The 21,980-nt window shown below is 45.5% G+C and overlaps 1 long non-coding RNA gene across 1 annotated transcript in view; it reads left to right on the top strand.

The window, feature by feature from the left end:
- LOC146593102 (uncharacterized) overlaps positions 1 to 21,980 on the top strand; it is a 154,615-nt gene that overhangs the window by 56,705 nt on the left and 75,930 nt on the right. The window contains exon 2 of the long non-coding RNA XR_014896461.1: positions 8,498 to 8,697. This is a non-coding gene — a long non-coding RNA (uncharacterized LOC146593102). The remainder of the gene's footprint in view (positions 1 to 8,497; positions 8,698 to 21,980) is intronic.

The following is a 21,980-nucleotide window of genomic DNA, read 5'->3' on the forward strand; positions in this document are numbered from 1 at the left end:
GGCTTGGTGCCTCCCTGTGGAGCCTGGCTCTGTGCTACAGACCCAAGGGGACAGAGCTCCTTTTCTCTGGCCTCCTTCAGTCATCACTGTACCTGCCCTGCTGCTGTGCCACTTTCTGGAATGCCAGTTCTGTTACTATTCATAAAGTGCTGGGAGAGCAGCTGCAACTGCTTATTGTTTATCCAATAAGGGCAGATTGCTTTCTAGGCTGCTGCAAGTGCTGTTAAATGCTGTTTAGAAGAAAGGACAGGCTCATATCCTACCTAACATTCCTAATGCTCGTAATTTCTGTGAGCAGTGATATTGATTCCCAGGGCTGTGCTGACTATAACACAAGTTGACAGCAACTGGTAGTAAGAYCTTCCTAACCTTGCAGTGTTGGGGCCCCTGAAGATGCTGAGTGATTTGCGTGTTCTCAGCAGATGTAATCTGGCGATAATAGAGCTCTGCAGGTTGTGCTTGCTCAGAGGTGTGGGCTGGCACCCTGTGGGAGGACTTTCTTGTCAATCTGGGGCAGACTGGAGGGGTGAGATTGGGCCCCACTACTGACAGTGACATTCTGCCATAAATGGCTGATAATGTGTTAATAACCTTTTTTTTAGTAGCCCCTCCCCCCATTGTTTTTCAACTAAACAGCCGACAATTAACAAGCCTGTTAATACATTCATCTCAGGCTTGTTAAATATCTGATTACCTTTGACATTAACTGGCTTACAGTACAACAAAAGCATTCTCAGCTCCGAGGGATGTGACAGTCAAAATTGTTGCCATCTGTTTTTTATTGGTAAGGAGGAGAAAGCTCCTCTGTCCTTTGAGAAGATATCGCAATTGGAAAGGCTTATTTTAACATATATGGTACATAATTAAAATAAGACTGTTTCCCATCTTTTCGTTTCAATAGAGCTTTCAATAATGCAAAGTTATTTTTCATCTGAGCATATATCTGTGAGATTAACCTAAACCAATGGACTGGGCTGCAGTTTGCCCTTCTGATAGACAAGGATAAACAAACCCACTACTAGCTAAGGAGAGAGATCTAGCAGGAAACAGAGCACTATTGAAGAATGTCATTTTCACAGCTGCTTTTCTCTGCCAGATTAAAAAGAGAAGCCTCTGCAAGGCACAATGGGAAGAAAATACCATGGGAGAGGTTTTATTAAGAATCAGAGGTAATAGTCCTGTGGAGACAGTCTACTAGTGTTCTGCAAAGTGTTATGATGCTAGATGTTAGCATTCAGATATCCTAAGTAGGCATTTCTATGCATTGTACTAGGACTGATAAGTTATTTAAACACACTTTCCTCAAAGAATCTGTATTCTGTAATGCTCTGCCTGTAAGTACATATCATTGGGAAGTTTATTCCAAAGTAGAAGAAAGTTCACCTTCCAGAGAAAGGATATATTTAATACTTTAAATATGTTTTTTCAGAGAAATGAATGGATTAGTACACTGGCATTGGAGCGTAATCTCTGGGTCCTGGTCTGTGCAGAGTAAGAGGCAGAGTAATAGACTGCTACTCTGGGGACCGTTTTTCACATATACCCTAAATAGTCAACAAAGCTTTCTTCATGAGTATTTCAGCATTCTATTTGCCTCTTGCAGTTGCTACAAACTTCTAGGTGGTTTTTCTCCTATCCCTTCACCTTATTTTCTGCTCTTTCTGTCCGTCTTGCTGCTTCTCATCTGCTCCTTCCAGATGGGCTTGGCTGCATGTTTGCTTTGCTCTGGGTCACCCCCAACTGCCTCGTTGATTACAGCTCCCCTGATAGTTGCTCCGTGGCTTTTCTGCCAGCTTGAGATTGTATCTTGCCCATTGTTTTTCTATCCGAGTAACTGTACCCTCTACTTAGGAGTACTGGGGCAGGGGCTTAAGCATGCTCCTCTTGCAACTGCAGTGGAGCTGCAGCCTTGATCATAGGGCCCTTGGAGGTGATTCTCTACTGAGGACCGAGCTGTGGCCATGGGAAACACTGTCTGGCTTTGTCCCACTCTCAGGCATTCGAGGTTATTCATCAAGAGAGGTGCTCTGGTTACCCTTGCAGAAGTCTGCACCACGTTTCTGCTTCAAGAAGACTGTCTCTCTCTGTCTCTTTTCTGCTCTGACACAAATCCCCCTGATTTTTTGTTTTTATTTAGATATTTTAATAATGGGAAGAAGACAAGCAGAGGAGAGCTTCTAATAGTAAAATTAGTGATCTTGCTTCCCATTCAACACTTAGCAGAAGAACTTCCTGAGTCAACTTCTTACCTTCCTGAGCAGCTGTCTCCAGTTCAGCAGTGGTAATAGGTTAGGAGCCTGTAGCTACCATATCCTCGCACAGGCAGCCTGCATCTCGGAAGGTGTATTTCATTGGTAGTATGGCTCTGAGTCAAAGCCATTAGTCCACAAAGTGAGGAATGGAGTTTATGTATAAAGTGTGTGCATGCCATTGGACAAATTGCCTGAAAGAAAGTGGAAATAACATTTACAGTTGGCCAGAACAGCCTCTTAATTTGATTTGACATTTATGATTTCCCTTGCATTTCTTAAAGAGGCATCCTTTCTTGCTGCATTTAACTAACTGTTGTCCACCCAGTTTCCATGCCATGCCCACTGCTGGGCATGTAATGCCATGGTGCAACGGTGCCCCTGGCCCCCAGACCTCGGCTTTTGCCCTCCTGCTGTATGCCTTGGCTGCCCAATAGGGCATGAGCACTCCCTGCTTCCTTTAGTGCCGCCCAGCAGTAGCTGTCCCTGCCTGGAGACTCTGCTTGGAGCTCCCCAAGACATGGTAACAGCTAGCAGAGCTGCTGCCACATGAGGAGAGGAGGACATGGGAGGGTAGGCCCCTGAACACAGCACCTCCTGACAGTGGTGGGCTGCACTGCACATGTGGGCTAGGGGAAACACTTGCCTGTGTTGTCTGGAGCCCCAAGCAGGTGCTCAGGTGTTCATCTGTATTCCACATTTATTGTTTGTCTGTCTTCCAGCCCCTCTTTAGTGCTGTCACTTAAACCGGCTTCTGTAAATTTGAGTGTTGTTTCAGGGTCTGCAGACTCAGCAGGTCTTCTCTTCAGTTACACGGTTTGCTTTGCCAAGACTGGATTAAAGTAGAAGTTGCAACTCCATTGCAACTGTGGGGAGATGTTCACCTTGTGACACTGGCTTTCAAAGCATTCAGAGAGCTGTATGTTGGGCAGAGCTGTGCCCTAAGTCACATGGCACCCAGACTGTCTTTGGAGGTGAAGCAAATTCCTGAGGGAACTGAGATTGCCCAATCTGAAGCAAAGATAGGACAGAAAATCAGGAGACATTTGCAATATACAGACAAGAGACCAGGCTACCAACACTGATTAAACAGGGCTGGAGGGAAAGATGGGAAGAAAGGTGACAAGTGGATTAGGGACAGGGAGGGAACTGGGAAAGGTAATGTCCCTTTCCTCTCTAGAGCACAAGCTCCCCCGCGATGCAGAGTGAGCCCTTCCAGACTCCCCAGCTGCACTCAGCTCAGGCCACTTTGCCTGGACGTTGCAGAGTCATTAGCATGGACTGCAGGGACAATTTGGCATGTTCAGCTAATCACTGGAACAGGTACTTGCAAATCAAGGACTTTATCTCTTGCTCTGATGCACACATGTAGTGGACATATGCCTCAATTTACTTGTTTATAAGGTGTATTTCTGCTTTGTAATGCAGATTTATTCTCTCCATGGAGCCAATCTGTAATGCATCAGAAGGGACCATATTTGGAGAGGTATGATAGGGGCACTGTACTACTCTAGCCTGCTCACACCATTCCTTAATGAAGTGAGTTTCAGAGATTTATGGTCAAAGAAAAAATGCAGATGAGCCTTTCATAAATGGTAACATTTAAAATTCCTGCTGCTTTGAAGCTGGAGGCTGAGCAGATGCTGCATGTTGCAGCCATTGCCCTCCTGAGATCATGAGTTTTAATTCATTTCCGTTTATGTCATCTGTTCCCTGTGTGCTGGTGTCACATTGTAAAATGTACTCAGCTCCCAGGGTACCTGTGGAGCAAATGAGTTCATGTCTCTGTTCCAGCTCATCGTTTCACAGTGTGTTGGGCAGCACTGTGTGTGGCCACATTGAACCTCTCTATTGACTGGACATCTAGCCATGTTCTTACACTTTCTGCAGCATAATTTGGGGGGGGGGGTGATAATTGGAGAAGGTAGCAAGTTTTTCAGAGAAAAAGAGCCTTTTGGGGGCCAAACCACTTTCCTATGTGGTGAAACCACTGACCTGAGTGCTGCTTCCTGGAGCCCACTTACATAGGTAGCAGGCCCTGTGCTCTGAAGACTATGACGAAAAATTTCTTTCCTGTGAGAGTGACAGAGCACTGGAACAAGTTGCCCAGAGAGGTTGTGGAGTCTCCTTCTCTGGAGATATTCAAAATCTGCCTGGATGCGATCCTATCTATCTAACGTGCTCTAGGTGACCCTGCTTGAGCAGGAGGGTTGGACTAGATGACCTCCAGAGGTCCCTTCCAAACTCAACCATTCTGTGATTCTGTGACTCGCATGTTTTTGGAGCTGGAGTAGGGAGTGCCACAAATAAGTTCTAAGGGCAAGTCAGACTGAAGCCTGCCACTTTGCTGAGGGCCAGTCAACGCCTTGAAAGCAGGAAGAAAACCCTGGGGGAGCCAGGAGGAGGGGAAGCTCTCAGGTAGCCTGCAGGGGCAGAGGTCTTGTCAGCTGAGGAACAGGGTGGTATATTGCACAAATAGGTTGTCCAGCTCTAGGTAAGTGTTCTGGAGGTAGATGTGAATGTGGGTACACAAGGAGCTTCTCATCCAGAACTGCATTAAGCATTGTCTTTGGGACTCCAGAGGGCCTATGAAGGAGAGCTGGAGTGCCTCATGGGCTTGCATAAGCTAATTATTGGCACAATTTGAAATGCCATTAGGACAGAGGAGGCTCTTAAATCTGCCCCAGGACAGATCCTTGCACTTCTTGCATTTGAATAGATCACGTGTTGCTCCCTAGCACAAGGTTGCATCTGCAACACCGGACTTCTTGGTTTTGGGTAAAAGAAGAAGGCTGTGTATACTTCCTTTCTAGAACAGAGTTAACCAATATAGCTTATTAAATGTCTTACACTGCTTGTTTGGTCATGTTTTTGCCTAAGTAACAATGTATTTTCCATATTATTATACCGGAGTGAAATGGCAGTGTTTGATACAGCGAGTTCCTTCAGCTGCCCACAGTCCAAGCCTAGGCTTGGTGTTTAACATGCTGCTGCAGAACAGACACATCCTTTAAGCATCAGTTAGAAAGAGATGTGGACTGGGTTTTTTTCCTTCAAAAAATGACATTTTGAAGTAGGTTAAATCTACCACTTTTCCACATTTTCTCAAAGAGAGATTTCGTCTGGCTAGTGTACGTGCTTTCCATGGGAAATTATTTATGAACTCCTGAGTCCCTGATCTACTCTTCTTGATGTAATAGCAGTAGATCCGGAGGAATGACCAAGGTTAGCTTTATAGTTTCAGTTCAGATGTAGCGCCAAGTTATTCAGTGCTTCATTTTGCTAACACCTGAACCAAAGAACAATTTATCTCAGCAAAATCCTTCAGATTATACCCAAATACCATTTTGCCAATAAGACATGCACTTGCTGCTTCAATCCCAGAAGAAATCAGCATGTTTCATTTCAGAGTTGCCAATTCTTTGCTCTCCCTCCTTTTGCTATTCTTACGAAGCAAAACTTTTCTGGAAAGCAAAACAGAAGGACTGTGGAAAACCTTGTGTCTATTTTAGCTAACACATCCTGCTCAATTATGAACAGGTAGACCATCTCATTGTAGGGCATGATCATGAGGGTTTAAGTAATCAATATATACTAATGGAATAGGGCATATTCTTCGTTTGGGTTTATTCCATAATTGGCCTAGACTTCTGCAGTCCTTGTGGAAGATGTAAGATGTGACCATATCATTACTGTCTTTGCTGGGCAAATGCAAAGCTATAGCTCAGCTTCTTGCTCGCAGCCAGTTATCTATCCTGGCACTTGTATAATCATAATACATGCTTTATTGCTTGTCAATATTTTAACCTTTCTGACATATTATCCCCTAGGGCAACTGAGCAACCTTAATAATATAGCTGATAATTATCCTCCACATGAATAAAGTTATCAGTAGGGTCCTGTATAAATCACATAGAAAAGATGACAGATTTCACTGGCTGGCCATCACAAAAATGAGAAGAGGCACAGATTGTGACAGCTTAATGGGGAAGGTAATAAAACCAACAATAAAGTCATTTATAATATAAGCAGTGATTCTCAGGCCTTCTATTTGTTTTCATGCTAATAGAAGATAAATGTCAGATTAGGAACAAGACCTGAAATTTCTATTAAAAATATTTGGAAAATGTCATTAAATATCAGCAATTCACAGCTCAAGAAGTGGCAGTATGGGTCTTAATTACCTGCATGAGGTCCTTGGAAGCAAAGTGGGGATAATAGTATTTGCTTCCCTGTCTCTTGGGGGGCTGTGAGGAGTAATGTTTCTGCAATGCTGACAGCATCAGTTTCCTGTGCTGGCTGTCTCTGTAGGCAGCTGCTGCTCCTCAGTTTTGGAAGGAGCAAGATACTGCTGAATACTGAATGCCTTGGCAGGAGGAAGCCTTCTGGCTGCTGGTGGGGAGTGGGACAAAGACCCTGCCATGGACCCCAGATTGCGTCCATTGTGACTGTTTTGGGGGGCTACATGTTTCACAAAGAACTTGATCTGTTATTAAAAACAAACAAAAGACTTTAGTGCGCTTGTGAAAGGGTACTGCAGCAGTAATGGAGTGGTGGCAAAGGAGAAGGTGCATTACAATCTGTTACTGATACCAAGGCGTAAAGTGTATTCACTAGAAATGCATAAAGGACTGGTCTTTGCATCTTTAAGTTATAGGTAGGCATTGCTGCAGAGCCACCTGGAATGCATGCTGTGAAAATGCACACATGCAGCCCTCAACATTTGTACTCTGCATTAAAAAAACGGAGTGAGCAGTCAGGGGAATACAGAGTGAACATAGGGGTCTTYGGGAGCGAAGAGGCTGAGATTCCCTGTATGAGACCAAGAGAGTGAGAGAAGGATAACTGCAGAAAGAATAAGCAGAACAGAAGGGTGCCTCCCTCGTTCTCCTGGGGAAGAGCCTGGGCGGGTGGTGGGAAGGAGGATGCTAGAGCAAGTGGTGCCATTGTCATTGCCTTGTGCCACGCAGGTGCTGGTGATCTGGAGCAGATCAGGACTGGCATGGTGCTCCCAAGCAGAGAGGCACTGGTGCTACCTGAGTATAGCCCCTGAGTGCAAACTGCCGGTGAAGCCCACTCCACTGTGGCCGGGAAAAGCAAGCTATTCCCAGAGAATAGCTTGGCCTGGCTCTCCTGGCTTTGGACAGTCTCTTCATCATTAATCTTGAGGCTGAGATTGATCTGAGGATGTCTTTGGGATTCAGGCAGTGGCTGGGGAAGAGGTGGGGAAAGGAGAATGCAGGTGTCGTATTTGTGTCCGCTTTTAACATTCTTAGTGCATTCTCTAACTTGCACTGCTGCTAAAGATCMACTTCGAGGTCTGAGCCCTGGTGTCTCTAATCTAGTGAGAGCTTTATTGATCAAGTCCTGGCATTTGATCCCCTGAGCTGACTAGTGTTGCACAAAATGGGTAAATTGCTGCTTATACTTTAAAACAATCAGAGTATTTTTAGTGCATGTAGACCTATATGATAAATACTGAGGCACAGCTGGGATGAGAATGCCAAAAAGCAGAGGGATAATTAACATCTGGAACACTACAAACCAGCTCCCCAGCTTAAGCCCTGGAGGGATGTGATGCATTTATCATGTTGCTCTCTAGGCTGATGCTACAGCTCTGGGGTGTGAGGTATTGAATTACAGTCGCTAGAAAATATTGTTTTGGGAATGTTGAGAAGAACTGGTAAACAATGTGCTGGAAGGTGACAGATATATTTGCAGCTTCATGCAGTGCTTTCCCAATAAAAGAGCCATCCAGGGTGTTCCTGTCGCTGCCCTGCCTGTCAGAATTGGAAGGCAGCAGGCTCTCTCTGCCAGGCCATGGTGKGGGGAGACAAAACCCAGGAGCCACTGGTCTTGCCTAATCTTGATGACTTTTTTCTTTAAATGATTATTTTATTACTGAGTGCAACACTAACAATGGCAGATGAATCTCAAGCTTAATGAAGCACCATCTGTGATTCAGCTGTTGCAGAAAACAGCATACAGAGAGCTCCTTACACTGGCTTTGGACACAGTCAAGCCTGAAACACCCTTTCTATGCTTTCCTGTCCTCACTGTGGCATCAGGGAGGATGCCATGGAGGCTCCTACTCCAGGGCTACTCTCTACATGATCWAGCCAAGGCTGGTGATCTCCATGTGTGCTTGCATTGAAAGAAACTTCCCAACCACGCGAAGGTTGGGGATGGTGAAGGCAGCAAGGATCTACTTTGTAACATGCTTTCTTGCTTATCCCCCATCTTCACAGGGAATCATTCAGAAGACTTTGCTCTAGGAGGATGCTTCACTTCTGTAAAACTGCCAACAAGTCATAGCAATGTCCCTCTGAGTCAAGTTCATGGCTTGCTTCAGTGCTGCCTACCTCTCAAGCATCCTGCTTAACCTCACAGCTGGCCTCCACTACACAACTGCTCATGTGTGGAGTTACTCAGCAAAGCACTCACCAAAGTAAGTAAGACTGAATWGTAAATTCTCTCTCAAATGCTACGTTCCTCTGACAGCAGAAAATATGGGCTCAGTTACTTCATTTATTAAATGGGTGGCTCCCATACCGCTGTAATGAGCAGTATCTGTGCTCAGTGGGTGAACAGGAGGTTAATGGCCAGTTCTTCTCTCTGTTTGTGAAGGGGGGAGTTTTAAGATGGTCTGCTACCATTTTAAGGAAAAGAAAAAACTTCAAAGAAAGTTTGAAAGATGTAAACAAGAGCTGTTTACATCTGAAAATCTGCCAACAATAGTATAACTCTTCTAACGAGGCTTTTCTGCATATGTTGCAAGCAGTTCCAGTAGTACTGGAGCTAGACAGTCTTGGGCCTTCATGCCACACAGGGACTCTGCTTTTGGGTGATGTGCTAACTTGAGATGCTTTAGTAGTAATTTAACAGATACTTTTCTTCATAACTCCTTTCACTGTCATGCAGAGAATGAGGTGGTAGATGGCTGCAATGATGGGAAGGCCTAAGGAGAAGGATTTGTTCAATGTCTCCAACAGAAGGCCTATAAATCCTCCCTCTGATGAGTGCAGTGGATGGCCTGAGGCTACAGAACAGTGTGTTGCATGGAGGGGCAGGAGGGCTAAGGAATGTCTCTGAAGACACTGAGCATCAGCTGTGTGACCTTTTTAAAATATAGTAGAGAACTGAGACAATGTCTCATGTCAAAGTGCAATTTGAAAGCTACTTTTCCTCAAAATACAGAACACACTGAGTTATCTGCCTTACCCAAAGAGAATGTTAGCATGAGGAAATGCAAGAAGTAGGTATTTATGAGGAAGGAACAATAACCAGTGTCTTGTTTCCTGGAGTGTTTTCTGTCACCTGCTAGGCCAGTGTCACTAACTGTGTCTATATGCCATGGTACCTTACACCTTACAGCACCTTACATGGTAGCATGTCCAAGGCTGAGAAAGGGGCTGAATACAGCCACCAGGACTGCCTTGAGCTGGACAGAGACTAGTTGGCTCAGCTACTGATAGCAGTATTAGGCACAGACYTTGGGCAGGAGGTGATGGGAGAAGATTTTGCCATTTTGCTCGTATGTTTGGTGAATAAGCTCTGCTTAAACATTGGCAGGAGCAGTGTCTAGCTCCCATGCTACACCAACAGGCCTGAGCAGCCAAGTGATGTGTCCCAGCACATATATGACGGCTGCTGGCAGGTTAGATGTGCTGGCACAGATGAAACCTCTCAGGAGACTTTCTCCTACAGTTTGTAGTTCTGTGAGCTGAGATTTCCAAGCAGACAGGAGGTATTGCTGGAGCAACAAGGTGATGATGCTGACACATTCAGTTATTTGGCCACTGGCCTATATTGTAGTAAAGAGACTCCAGTGCCCTGTGTTCTTGTAGCTTCAGCAAGACTTAATGCTCCCAGGCATTGGAGAATTGACTCTAGCAGAGGTGCTGTAGCCCAAAGTGCTGTTCCAGCCACCAGTGCTGCACAGGGCTCCTTTGGAGAGCAGGGCACAGAAATCAGTCTTGTGATGTTCAGTCACAGCAAGGCAAGGGGCTAGCTGCTTACCTGACTGGCGTGGCTGCTCTGGAGCTGTGCAGAAGTGGTCATGATGCTACAGCTTTCATTCATGTTTGGCATAGTAAGTTTTAAAAATGACCTGCTGTGCATGCTGTTTCTATAGGAAATGATGGATTGGCCCTTGGGGACAGCGGAGAGGTTTTATTCGGTTGTCAAGCATAGAAAGCTAAAATAACCTTGAATAAAATAGGTAAATAAACAAAGCTGATGAATCTCTATTCCCTTTCTGCTCCTTCAACTTTCCCTCTTCATCTGCATTTCTTTCTTTCTCTCTTTGTTTCTTTCCAGCTCATTTCCGCTGCAGGGTTTTCAACTTCTGAATCAGATTTCCCTCTGTGGATTTACCTGTGGAATCTCCCATATCAGGCGTCAGGAAGGTCAATGTGAAAACTGCAATTTTCCCCAAGCTGCTTGCTTGAAAGAGCGGAAAGCAATGTGAGGAAAATGAACCTCTTCTTACAGAAAATCTCAGCATGTCACAAGTTTAGTCRCTTGTCCCTGGCAACTTATCTTGAAAACAAGGCAGAAGATAGTTTCTGGTAGGCAGCATGTTTACAGGTGTTCCCGGCCTATGTCTGTGCTCTGTGCAGCAGAGATTTTGGCAATGGGAATAGCCAGGTGCTGTATAGGCTTGGGGGTGGGGGACATTCAGCTCTCGGGGCAGAGCAGACAGCCTCTGCAGGGATTGCTGCCAGGTCACTGCGTGCAGTGGAGCTGCTGCCACCCACAAGATTGCTGTGCTGGCTGCTCTCACCAGCCCTGTGCTGTAGTGCTGGACTGAACTCTTAGATCCTCAGGATGCAGGCTCTGGGAGAGCTCAGTGTGGAGTGAGGATATCATGACCAGTCTCTTATTGTGTCTCTGTGGGCTGGACTGGGTGCAGCTTCTCTGGCCATAAACACAAGGCTGATTTGGGAAAGGATGTTTCTAATGTCGCCTGTGACTGGTGAGCATGAGCTTCAGTTTCCTTCTCTCTTACATATAGTTTATAAGGACCTAAAATCCTATGGCAGATTGCCAAGCTTGGTGTGCTTCCACCTTGGGAGGGTTCTTGTGGTGGAGATGAGGGAAGATGGTTTCTTATTTCTCCTTTGATCCTGCTGGCCTGCAGTGCTCAACATCTACTGTGTGCAGCCCTATCCTGGGAAAGCAATGGCCGGTATGCTTGCTCTTCATTGAACCTCTGCCATTAAGAACAATGTCACACTAGCACCAAAAAGCTGAAACAAGCACATATTTGCTGTGATTTTTTTGCTCAAGCATGAAATTTTTTCACTTGCACATTTGCAAGAGCGTTTCAGCGTGGCTGCCTTGGGCTGCTCGACATCTCTGTCATTGTTTCCATTAGAGCCACTGACTCTCCTAGCAGTTAGTTCTTGGTCAGTTAATTTGGTTCATGCGCTCAGCTCCATAATGATACTCAGGCTCACTCCGTTTGATGGTTGGTAACAGCACAGYACAGCAGCTGGACTGCTGCTGTTCGAGAGCAATCTGTATTCAAGAGCCAACCACCCCTTGCATACGTGGTGCCTGAGCAAAGTGCAGCTGGAGCAGAGGGGTGTCTGCTTCCCACTTCCCCTCTGTCATGGAGTGGGCTAAGCCAGCAGCTTTTATGGGTTCTGGTCTTGCTCCAGTGAGGCACTGCGATTGCAGGACAGACATAATGTCACAGAAACTCTGTCAAGTATAAAGTAAAGGATTTGACTCATAAAAAATGTCACCTAAGCAAACAGAAGAAGAGTTACAACTTTTCATTCTCCCTTCCTGGAGCCAAGGATAAAGTGTGCGGCTGCAGCACCTGCCCAAGGAGCTGAAAATGGCCAAAGAGGAGCATTTTGCTGCCCCCAGAGAGGCTCTTTCAGAGTTATTAGTCATAAGTTTCTATTTAATGGAGTGATTAGGGCCAAGACTTGTAGACAGCCACTGACTGTGCATGTGAATTGACTTAAGCATTATTATGTACAACCATCGTCAGCTCAGCTACCCGGGAAGATTGATACGTAGAATGAATCTTCTCAAGCTGTTTCTGAAAAGATTCATGACACTGYGGTGAAAGTGGCTTCCAATGGGAACTTCTGTATACTGATGTCAGCATATATTTTATTCTCCTTGACTACAAGGACTGGTTAGGTTATGAGCCTCCCACTGAAATGGACTGCATACAGTTGTCGGATAATTGGTTCTGTTTCTTGTAGGTTGATGAAGTTATGATTCACCACTGACTCCCCCAAGAGCAGCACAGCACCAGGGGTTGCTTATTTCTCATGGAGCTGAGCTCACTTGCTTTCCCTCCCTGCTGRCGTGGCCAGAGGGGAAGCCCCCAGAACAGAGGCAGGGAGTGGCTCCTGGGCATGGATTTAACTCCAGATTTGCTCAGTGAGCAGGCAGTGGGACTGCATGACTGCACACTGTCACCGCTGCTGGTACGGGCAAGCTGTCGGGGGTGGTGGTGGTAGTGGGGAATGATATAGCAGATTCAGCTGTAGCATGTAATGCTGAAAACAGGCTGCTATAAGCATTGGTCCTTACAGGTGCTGCAGCCCTGTTGTCCTGCCTTTGGTTCTGGGACCATGTGGCAGCTCTCAGCTGTTGCACATCACAGCGGCTGCTTGTGCCACTGCTGCTCAGGGTAGAGGACACATGGACACCTTCACATTCTGCACTGATTATATCCTGCAGTAACAAAGGCTCAGGAGGCCTTGGGAAAAAGCACATCTTTTTGCTCCTTTTACTCCTCTCCTTGACCTTAGTAAGGGGCCACAACCAACCTTGAAAATCTTTCTGGCTCCCAACCATGCAGACATGCAAAGAAATAGAGGCCCCCCTTCTTCCTTTGGCCTTGTCCTCCTTCAGGCACTGTCCCTCACCCCAACACAGCTCCTCTGCCCTCTCTTAGACCTGCATGATCCTGCAAACATGTAGCTGTATTCTGTTCTGGCCTGAGCACTGCTGCTGGTTGGAGCTGTCCTGCCTCATGCTTCTCCACTCCCTCTTGCAGGCTTTTACAGCAACTTCACTCTTTATGACTGGAGTATGGTGGCAGAGTGGGACTGGGCAGTGGGGATGGTGTTGCTGGGGAGGCCATGCATGTCACAGAGCAGAGCACTCTGAATGCCAGCACCTTACAGAAGCACAGCAGTCTGACATCAGCACTGTTTGTGTCATCTGAGTTTACACTTGCAGGTTAAAATCTCCTCCTTGGCTTCCTCTAGAGGACAGAGCTTTCTCTACAATCTCTTTACTCTTTCTGTGTCCTGAGTGATTTTCCTTGGTAGGGCAAGGACAACGCTCTGAAGCTCTGGAGCTCTGTGGCACTCGTTACTCCCGTAGCTGGTGTTTCCCAGGCAGAGGTGCAGCCAGCCACACACTGTTGCTTTTCTCGTCTTGCCTGTGTCTGGGAGCTGCCACTTGCCAATTGCATTACTCCCCTGCCCTCCCTGCAGGTAACCTGGGCAGTCACAGCACTGAAATCAATGGACCATGTGCTAATTAGCCCTATTCAGAAACTAGTTTGCTGCCCTCAGTTTTGGATCGGTGCACCATCCTAGGGAATCTAGCACCTGGCATAGAAAGTAATGCCTGAACTGCCAGCTCCTGACTTGTGTTTGCCACCTGGTGTCATAGTTCTCTTGCCTTCACAACATCAATCTGTATGCAGGCCCATTGGAGAGCTCTGAGAGTGCAGCCCTGAGGAGCTGAGCTGAGAGGGAGCCTTCGCTTACCTTTGTGGAGGGACACGGAGCCTCTTACTCAGTCTCTTCCTCTAACCAGGACAGCAGGGTAAATAAGGCTTCCTTGTTCCAGCACCCCTTTGCCTCCTACTGCAGAGTCCTACTGCCCTAGTTCCGCAGGGACAGATGTGGACGCAGCTGTCGGAAGAATCTGAGCACCTGGGTACGCTTGGCCTGAGTGCTCTTCTGAGAGCAACCCTGATGTCATTTATAGGACAGAGTCAAAATGCAAAAAAGTGCTTGTTATTCTTCAGAATAAGTCCATGGCTTGCAAGTACAGGTGCTGGTAAATGTTTCATGAACATTTTTGTTTTTGTTTTTTTTCCTCCTAGACACATAAAATCTTCTAAAAAATGCAAATTTAAAGAACAGGTATTAATTAGTGTTAAAATGCCAATGCAAATTCCATCAGAATTACAATTACCAGGGACCATGGGCAGTGTATGCTGTATTAGTCAGAATAAATGTCTTTTCAGGTGAATAGAAACAGCTTGCTGAATGCCTGATTTTTGTCCCTTTGAGTAGCCATATTTATATAGAATCATAGGATCAGTAAGGTTGGAAGGAACCTCTGCATATCAGCTTTTTGGAAACCTTTCTTCTATTACTGCAGCTTGAAAGAATCCAGCTTTAWTAGGTTACAATGAAAATGTAAATGTTATGTTTATTAAGCAGTCTGCTAGGTATATTTGTTAATGTAACCATAAATAATTGTCAGATACACGGGCAAGGTATGTTATCTTGCTTACTAGCATGATTTCTTTTCTTTTTTTTTTCTTTTTTATTAGGTAGAAAGCAGGCAAAGAGAATGAAAAGTCTCAGGAGATCCATGCAAATGAAACCACCTTAGGTTGTAGCACTGCTGCTGTAACTTCTTGCATGGTGCCCTACTAGAGTACATGCAGGTTTGCTGCAGTGGTTACCATCTGGGTGCCCCATCAGGGCTGGGAAGTTCTCCTGAGGATTCCCAGCTTTCCAGGTACATGGGCGGTAAATAGCAGCTTTCTGGCCATCAAATCACCTCATCTACACAGTTCTCCTTGCTCCCAGTCATTGGGAATTAAATTCAAATCTGGAGCCCTACCCACAGGTTTTGCAGTGTGTGGGGAATGTGGCAAAGCAGTCTTTTTTGGTATCACCTGCAGCCTGTGAGCTGTGCTCTGTTGGGAGAGAAATGCTGATTTATACCACAGCAAGTCTGATCCTACCCAGTTGTTACTATGGCGAGGAGGCTCTTGAGTTAACTGAGGCAAGTTCAGCTGTCCCCAAAGAAATGCCTATCTGCTTGGGTGGAGAACTGCAAAACCCAGGGGGTGTGAAGTCCTGTTGCCTTGTGCATGGGCTGCAGCAGCCCTGGGCTCTTGGGGCCCTCTCCTACACAGGGAGTGACTGGACCGAATTTAATTCCCAGAGCCTGGTCCATCTCTTGCATCTGTGCTGACTTGGTTTGCTATGCTGCTTCATGTCAGGAGCGCAACAGTGCAGGATTCCTTGGCTCTCCTGGGCTCTGTTCCCCAGCAGGAAAGCCTTGCTCCCCAGGAAAGCTTGCTGGCAGAGTAGCTTGTCTGATTAGCCCYTTCCTCATTGTATCCTCTGGCTAACTGGAGCGGACTGGACTTGCCAGGGAGTGTGGGGTTGTCTGGCTTATAGGCAAGCACCTGCAGCACCCTTATGTTTCTAGCAGAACCTGAGTTACTGGTGGAGAATCACAGCGGCCCCTTGGACAGCTCAACTGCATGCACACTTTAGCTTCCAATCTTTAAATGTAATGTGTCCTTAGGCTCTGTTTTACTGGCAATTTTAGAATGCATTTCACCAAGAAATACAAGAAGATAAATAAGAGCACATGGGTAAGCTTAAGAGCAAGGCTGCAGCCTGCACGCCCATGGGCACCTGGTACAGTTCAGACGGTGCTTTGTCCTGCTCACAARGAGCGCAGCAGGCAGAGGCAGCTTTGCAGGATTTTGCTTCAGGGAAACATGGAAGAAATTAATGTTCTTTAATGATTCCCATTTTTCTAACCAATCAATTTGCAAAAGACATAGAAATGAAACTGAGTTAATCAAAACTGCATGGAAAAGAAATATTAAGGAAATAACTCTAATAAGGGAAGGATTTCCTTCTTGGGCCTGTCTGCAAAGCTGGACAGCTGCATGCTGGACACAGGACTTTTCCTGCAAAGGTGAGAGTGAATTTTCATACATCTGAGGTGATTCTTCGTATTTTTTGTGATGGTTATGACACATAAAACTAAGGGCAGCTGAGACAAGGGCTCCTCTTCTGGTATCTGGGGATGTGCCCAGACCTGCCTTTGGTGTCACACACTTGGGGCACTGAAGAGCCAATTCAGCAGTGCCTTGTTCTCTAGGGCAGGCAGCTTGTGGCCAGCATGTCCAGCAGCCCCTTGCATCCCTTCCTCCCAGCCACAAGTATTTGAGCTACTGCCTGCATCTTGTCAGGTCTTGAGGTCTGTTGGCTTACCACAACCATGTGTTGCATGTGGAGTTCCTCAGCTTTTGATGGAATATTTGCAGCATTCCCAGAGGGCCGGCTTTTGAAGAGGCGAGCTGCCAGGACAGGATGGGACAGTATGAGCATTGGGGCTCATGGCACAGAACCCATGGCTGGCTGGCACCCTGATCTCCACMCCCCTGGAGAGGAGCCAGCCTCCTGGGCATGCTTTGGGAAGAAGGGATATGTGTGCTGTCATTCTTTAGGCAGAAAGGAGAGATCAGGGATATTAAAAACATTTCCTCATTGAATGGAGATATTAAACACTGTCTAACTGTTTATGAAGTAGATTACATTCTTGGTTTAGCAGCTCATAGAGGTTAGGCTCGTGGTGCTCAGGGACTGGTCCCCACCTCCCACACACTTATTTCAAGCAGAGAGGAGCCACTCTGCACTGAAAACCCCATACAGAAAGAGGCAGCGAGGGTGTGGTGTGTCATGTGCAGCAGCACGCAGGCAGAAGATGACCTTGTCTGCAGCAGAACAGCCTAACACTGATAAGACAGTGATTCAGTGATCCAGGCTGGTGCAGATCATCTGAAATCTAGGTAAGATTTCAACTGCAAGAAACATATCCTGTTTCCTTGGCTGCATATGCAGCTTCTGGAGTGTCATTTTGAAAGATAATTTCTGGTGAGAGTCATCCCCAAAAAGCTGGTGCATCCAGTAATGGACAGAGAGGTGCAGGAGAGACTTTAGCCAGGAATTTGGTGTGTAGTGTTCCTCATGGAAGTGCCAGCTGAGAGCAACATGAAGCAGGATGTTATCTGCTACTGACAAATGCAGAGCAAGGCCCACTAGAAGAAGCCCTCTGAATTACTCATATATCTTATGGAATCTAAATTAAGTGCAACTGCTTGGGAACCAGAACTGGGCATTGTTATAGGCAAGTCAACAAAATCCTCTATTCAATGTGCAGCAGCAGTCAAAACACCAAACATTATGTAAGAATGCACAGGGAATGTGGTAAGATTTGGAGTGTCACACCATATAAAAGGCTCCTCCACTCTTGCTTTGCATAAGATCTGAGTCCTTGGTTACTTCTCTCTTCAAAAGTCACTGTGGGTAGAGAGGACAGGGTGAGATAGACATCAAAACTGATGCAAGATAAATGTGTTTTTGGGAAGGGCTGGCTTGGGCAGGGCAGTATAAAAAGAAAAACGTGAGAAGTGACAAAAATCTCTGCTGAGAGGATATAATATCTTAGAATCACAACACAACAAAATGTTGATACTGTATTTTGCAGGTTTATCCTAGATAGGCTGGTTAGAGAGAAAATGGCCTCTGAATGGCATCATTTATTCAGAAGCAATGAAATCTGCTCTAGGAACTTAATTTTTTTGCAGACTGCTGTCCAAACATCGTCTGTTCCATCATGACATGTAGCCAGTTTGTCTCATGCTCTTCATCATTCTCATCTGCCATTAAATTGAAAACTTCTCATAGCTATGGACAAAAAAGCCCCGCCACCTTGTCTACATGAAGTCTGTGATTCTTTTAGGCATTTGTAATTTCCATGATACAACAGCAAGAATTAGGAGGGCAAAGTACACTTTAACTTCTTTTGGCCAAGTGATTTCTATTCCTGGGCTTTGTTTCTTACATTCTCTGCATAGGCCTCCTGCCTCTCACTGTCTCTCACTACAATGTGGAGAAAGTATTTTGGAAGAAAGAGCTCAAATGTTACCTTCAGAATGTCAATTTAAGCATCCCATCCTGCTTCTCCCTGTTTGTGGGTACTGTCCTGGCATGATCTGCAAGGGACTAATGTGATGTCATGTGATGAAAGATGGATGTTCATTCCATCTTTCTTGCTTCTTGAGGAGACTCAGTCTTTCTAAAGATAGATAGCCATCAGCCCCCGTTTGCTGTACAGCAAGCCTGTACTTCCTCTTGCCCAGCTTTTGCCAGGTAAAATTTTGGTGTCCATCAGTAATGAAAAGAAAGGGACTGATATCTCCAGGGCTGCTGCTCTCACCTCCATGCATCCATCACATTAGAAACATGTACTGTTGCCTCAGATTGGGCACTTACCTTCTACATGGACAGGGAGGAGGTAAGATGAATTGCACTCTGGCACTGTGGCCGCTGCATTGTAAGACAAGCTCTGAAGAATAATTCAAGAAAACTCTTTAAGACCAAATTGTAATATCCTTTAAAAAAGACTAGATTTGTACAAAGTTGGTACCATTTTGTTTGTCACAGCAAGATGCCTCATTTTCAGTATTATGAATCACTTTTTGACATCACCAGCAAAAATTACATTCATTTTTTTCATCATCTGGCATGATGAACACAGAATATCCCTTTCGGGAAACTCATCAGAGTCCTAGTCTCACTCTGCTTCCTGGTGAGGACACCAAGCGAGTCCTTATTAAAGAAAGGAACCTCCTTGTCTTTCTTTCCAACTGAGGATGGTCTTGGGAAGTAGCTATTGTCACCGCAGTATGCTATTATTTGCATATTCAGAGGGTGTATGTGTGCTTTCAACAGAAAATAAAAAAGATAAAGTTACTTGTATTACAGTATGTGACTCACTACAAGCAAACGTGTACATGGAACCTCTTCATGATAATTCTACAAATGATTTGAAGTTCGTTTGCACCATATGTCCTTTCTGGTAAAGAAGCAATTTTTTTCATGTTAGATTACCTTTTTATAAATAATTGTACATATGTGCCTATGTGACAATGCCATTCTTGAGTTATGGCATATAGAATTGCCCTATACATATGGATAAGGTTCAAACAGAATTTCTGTATTACTGTATGTTCTTGTACCCAAGGGTTTGTGCTGCACTAACTGGAGGAGTGCCAGTTAGTGCATTGACTAGGTGGAGGGACAGGAAGGATGAATTTGCACGTGTATGAACCCTGTGGTGTCCAAACTGGTTTTTAGAGATAGGTCTTGGGCTGATCCATTTTGATGATCCTTGTGAAAATGCTTCACATTGAGATTGAAAGCAGGTCTTTACCAATGGAGATAAGTGGGTTCATGATGTGTTGGGATGTAATGAGAGGCTGTACAGTGCCCAAGTTACCCAGAGTGTGAAAGCTCAGGAGGGTCAGTATAGTGAGAAATGAACTCCTGTCTCCTTCAAGTGTGCCCATTTCCAGAGCTCATATGAAGGTCTCTGTAACAAGGAGGAGGAGAAGGGAGCAGGGAGAGAGACTCTTCAATGGGAATTTAGAAAGGTTTCAGTGTTCTGTCATTGGTATTTGATTAATAGATAGTCTATAATCCTAAAATAGAGAGGTGTCCTTTCTGCCAATCATGTCAAAATGGACTGTTTTAAATAAATCAAGAATTAATGATGTTCTTTGATATTAAAGGTCACCAAAAAAGTGCTTTGAACAATGAATCCCCCTGGGAGACTAGGAACAAGGGATTTGAAAAGACATGGAAGAACAGAAAAGCAGTGTTAACTGGTGCAGTAGAGGTCCTTGGCTCACTGTGTGGTCCTTGTAAGGTCTGGCTGTGCTGCCAGTCCATAACCATGCCAGCTTGGAAATGGGAGCTTGAGCAGATAGATCTTTATTTCCATGAAGTTTGACAGCAGTGGAGACCRGGTTTCCCCAAGATCAGGTGCTCCCAAGTGCTGCACCTTGGAAGGGATAGCTTTGCACCTGGAAGAAGGCCAGGCTGCTGAGTCACTGAGGGGCAGGGTATTAAGGAAAAGAGCAAAGTGATTATCATGCCCAGTGGTTAGAGTCCCATCAGCATGGTTGAGGGATGACTGGAGTAAAGGCTATAGCAGGAACTCCAACAAGGGGTGAACTGTGAGAACTCAAGTCTCCCCGGCCTACACTAGGCACCCCAAGGTGCCAGGAGGCAGCACCAGTCCCTCAGAAATGGAACTGATGTCTGAGCCCTGAGACCTAGAGCACAGGGAGAACCCTCTCCGTGCCCTRTCTGTTTGTCCTCTTTGCACTGTGTCATTTTTAAGTCTGTGGGGGCAACACTACTGTTTCCTCTTGTTTCTATTGCACCCTGCAGTTTTCCCTTAAGCTAGGCTAACTTGAGTCACAGCCAGATGCTCCTTTATCTGTATGTCTTCTGCCTGCAGCCCACACGGACCACACAGCAGCCCTCTTGGGAGTGTGCAAAGAAGTTGCCTATCAGGCAGGGTAAGCAGGCCAACTCAAGAGTCCTGCCTACTCTCTCACATGATTCTGAGGAGGACTACTGGAAGATGATCTGAAAGAGATACTGGAGGATATGCTTRCTCTGGTGACTGAGCAGTCAATCAAACTACTCCAGGAGATGAGCAGCACACAGATACTCCAGACTGCTGGGTCTGAGCTTAGAGACTCACGTGACAGTGGCCGCAAGGTGTTGGTCTTGAGGGCAGGGAGCATGAGGTTTGACTGCAACTGGTTTCCCAGATTGGACTTCCCTCTCAGCTCTGCTCATAGTCCTGTTGCAGGATAGCATGGGCATCACAGCCAGGACCCTCCATGGCCCATTTTGACTGCCCACTGCCAGAGGGGAAAACCAGTAGCTTGGAGTCAGCACCTGTCTGGGCTCAGCCTTGGAGAAAAGCTTGTGTTTCCAGGACAGGATTGTCAGTGTACATGCAAAGTGATGCTCTGCTGTACTGCCATGTGGCATCTGGCTTAGCCCTGCATGCAGGCAGTGCAGCAGAAGACTAAAGCAGATGGATAGGTGGGAATGCTCTGTGTGGTTTTACAATTGTTTGTATAGAACTCTGCATTTTGGGGGGAAGAAGTAAAATCAGCAGTAAGATTTCTCTCGAGATTGTTGTAATGTGCTAAATTTAGTTATTGAATTACATCTACCTGAGAAGAAAGGCAGATAAGAGGCTGGGTCTCTGAAAGGCTTGTTCATCTTGTTCATCTTTTCCATAACCTCATTAATACTTAGTGCGTATTTCCTGCTCTCCATTACCCAGGAAGTATCAAAAATAATACGAGTTGCTTTGTTGGAGAGTTTATCATTTATCCATCTAGAACCACAAATAAGCTTTACATTGTTCCTGGAGTTTCCCTTCCCTGTGGTCACAGGGAGGGAGAATTGCCTGACCTCTGCAGTTCTATAACTTGACAACCATTACGATGCAGTCACCTATATTTTCCCAGCTGGAGATATCTGTTGTCATGAACTTAGGGTTATACAAGTGCTCCCTAGGGGGATCACTGGAAAACAGAGATTTATTTGTGTGGCAATAATTGAGAAGCTCATTTTATTCCGGTAGGATCTTTCAACCACAATCAATTTCACATGCCATCATAAATAATGGAGGTCAGGAGAGCACTGTGAGTGCTTCAGCAAGCTCTGTTGACAATGTTAAAATGGCATAAACAGCAGAGAGATGCAGCTCTGCATGAGTGGGTGTACATTAATGCTTGTTTAGAAGAGTTTGATTGGCAGACCTAGTTCTTTTAGGATTTTTTTTTTGATGGGAAATGCTTCAAATTTCTGCAGTTTTAGTCATTAA

This window comes from Rhea americana, unplaced genomic scaffold (assembly GCF_003343005.1).
Source record: "Rhea americana isolate MKP2758 unplaced genomic scaffold, rheAme1 scaffold_305, whole genome shotgun sequence".
Taxonomy (NCBI): Eukaryota; Metazoa; Chordata; class Aves; order Rheiformes; family Rheidae; genus Rhea; species Rhea americana.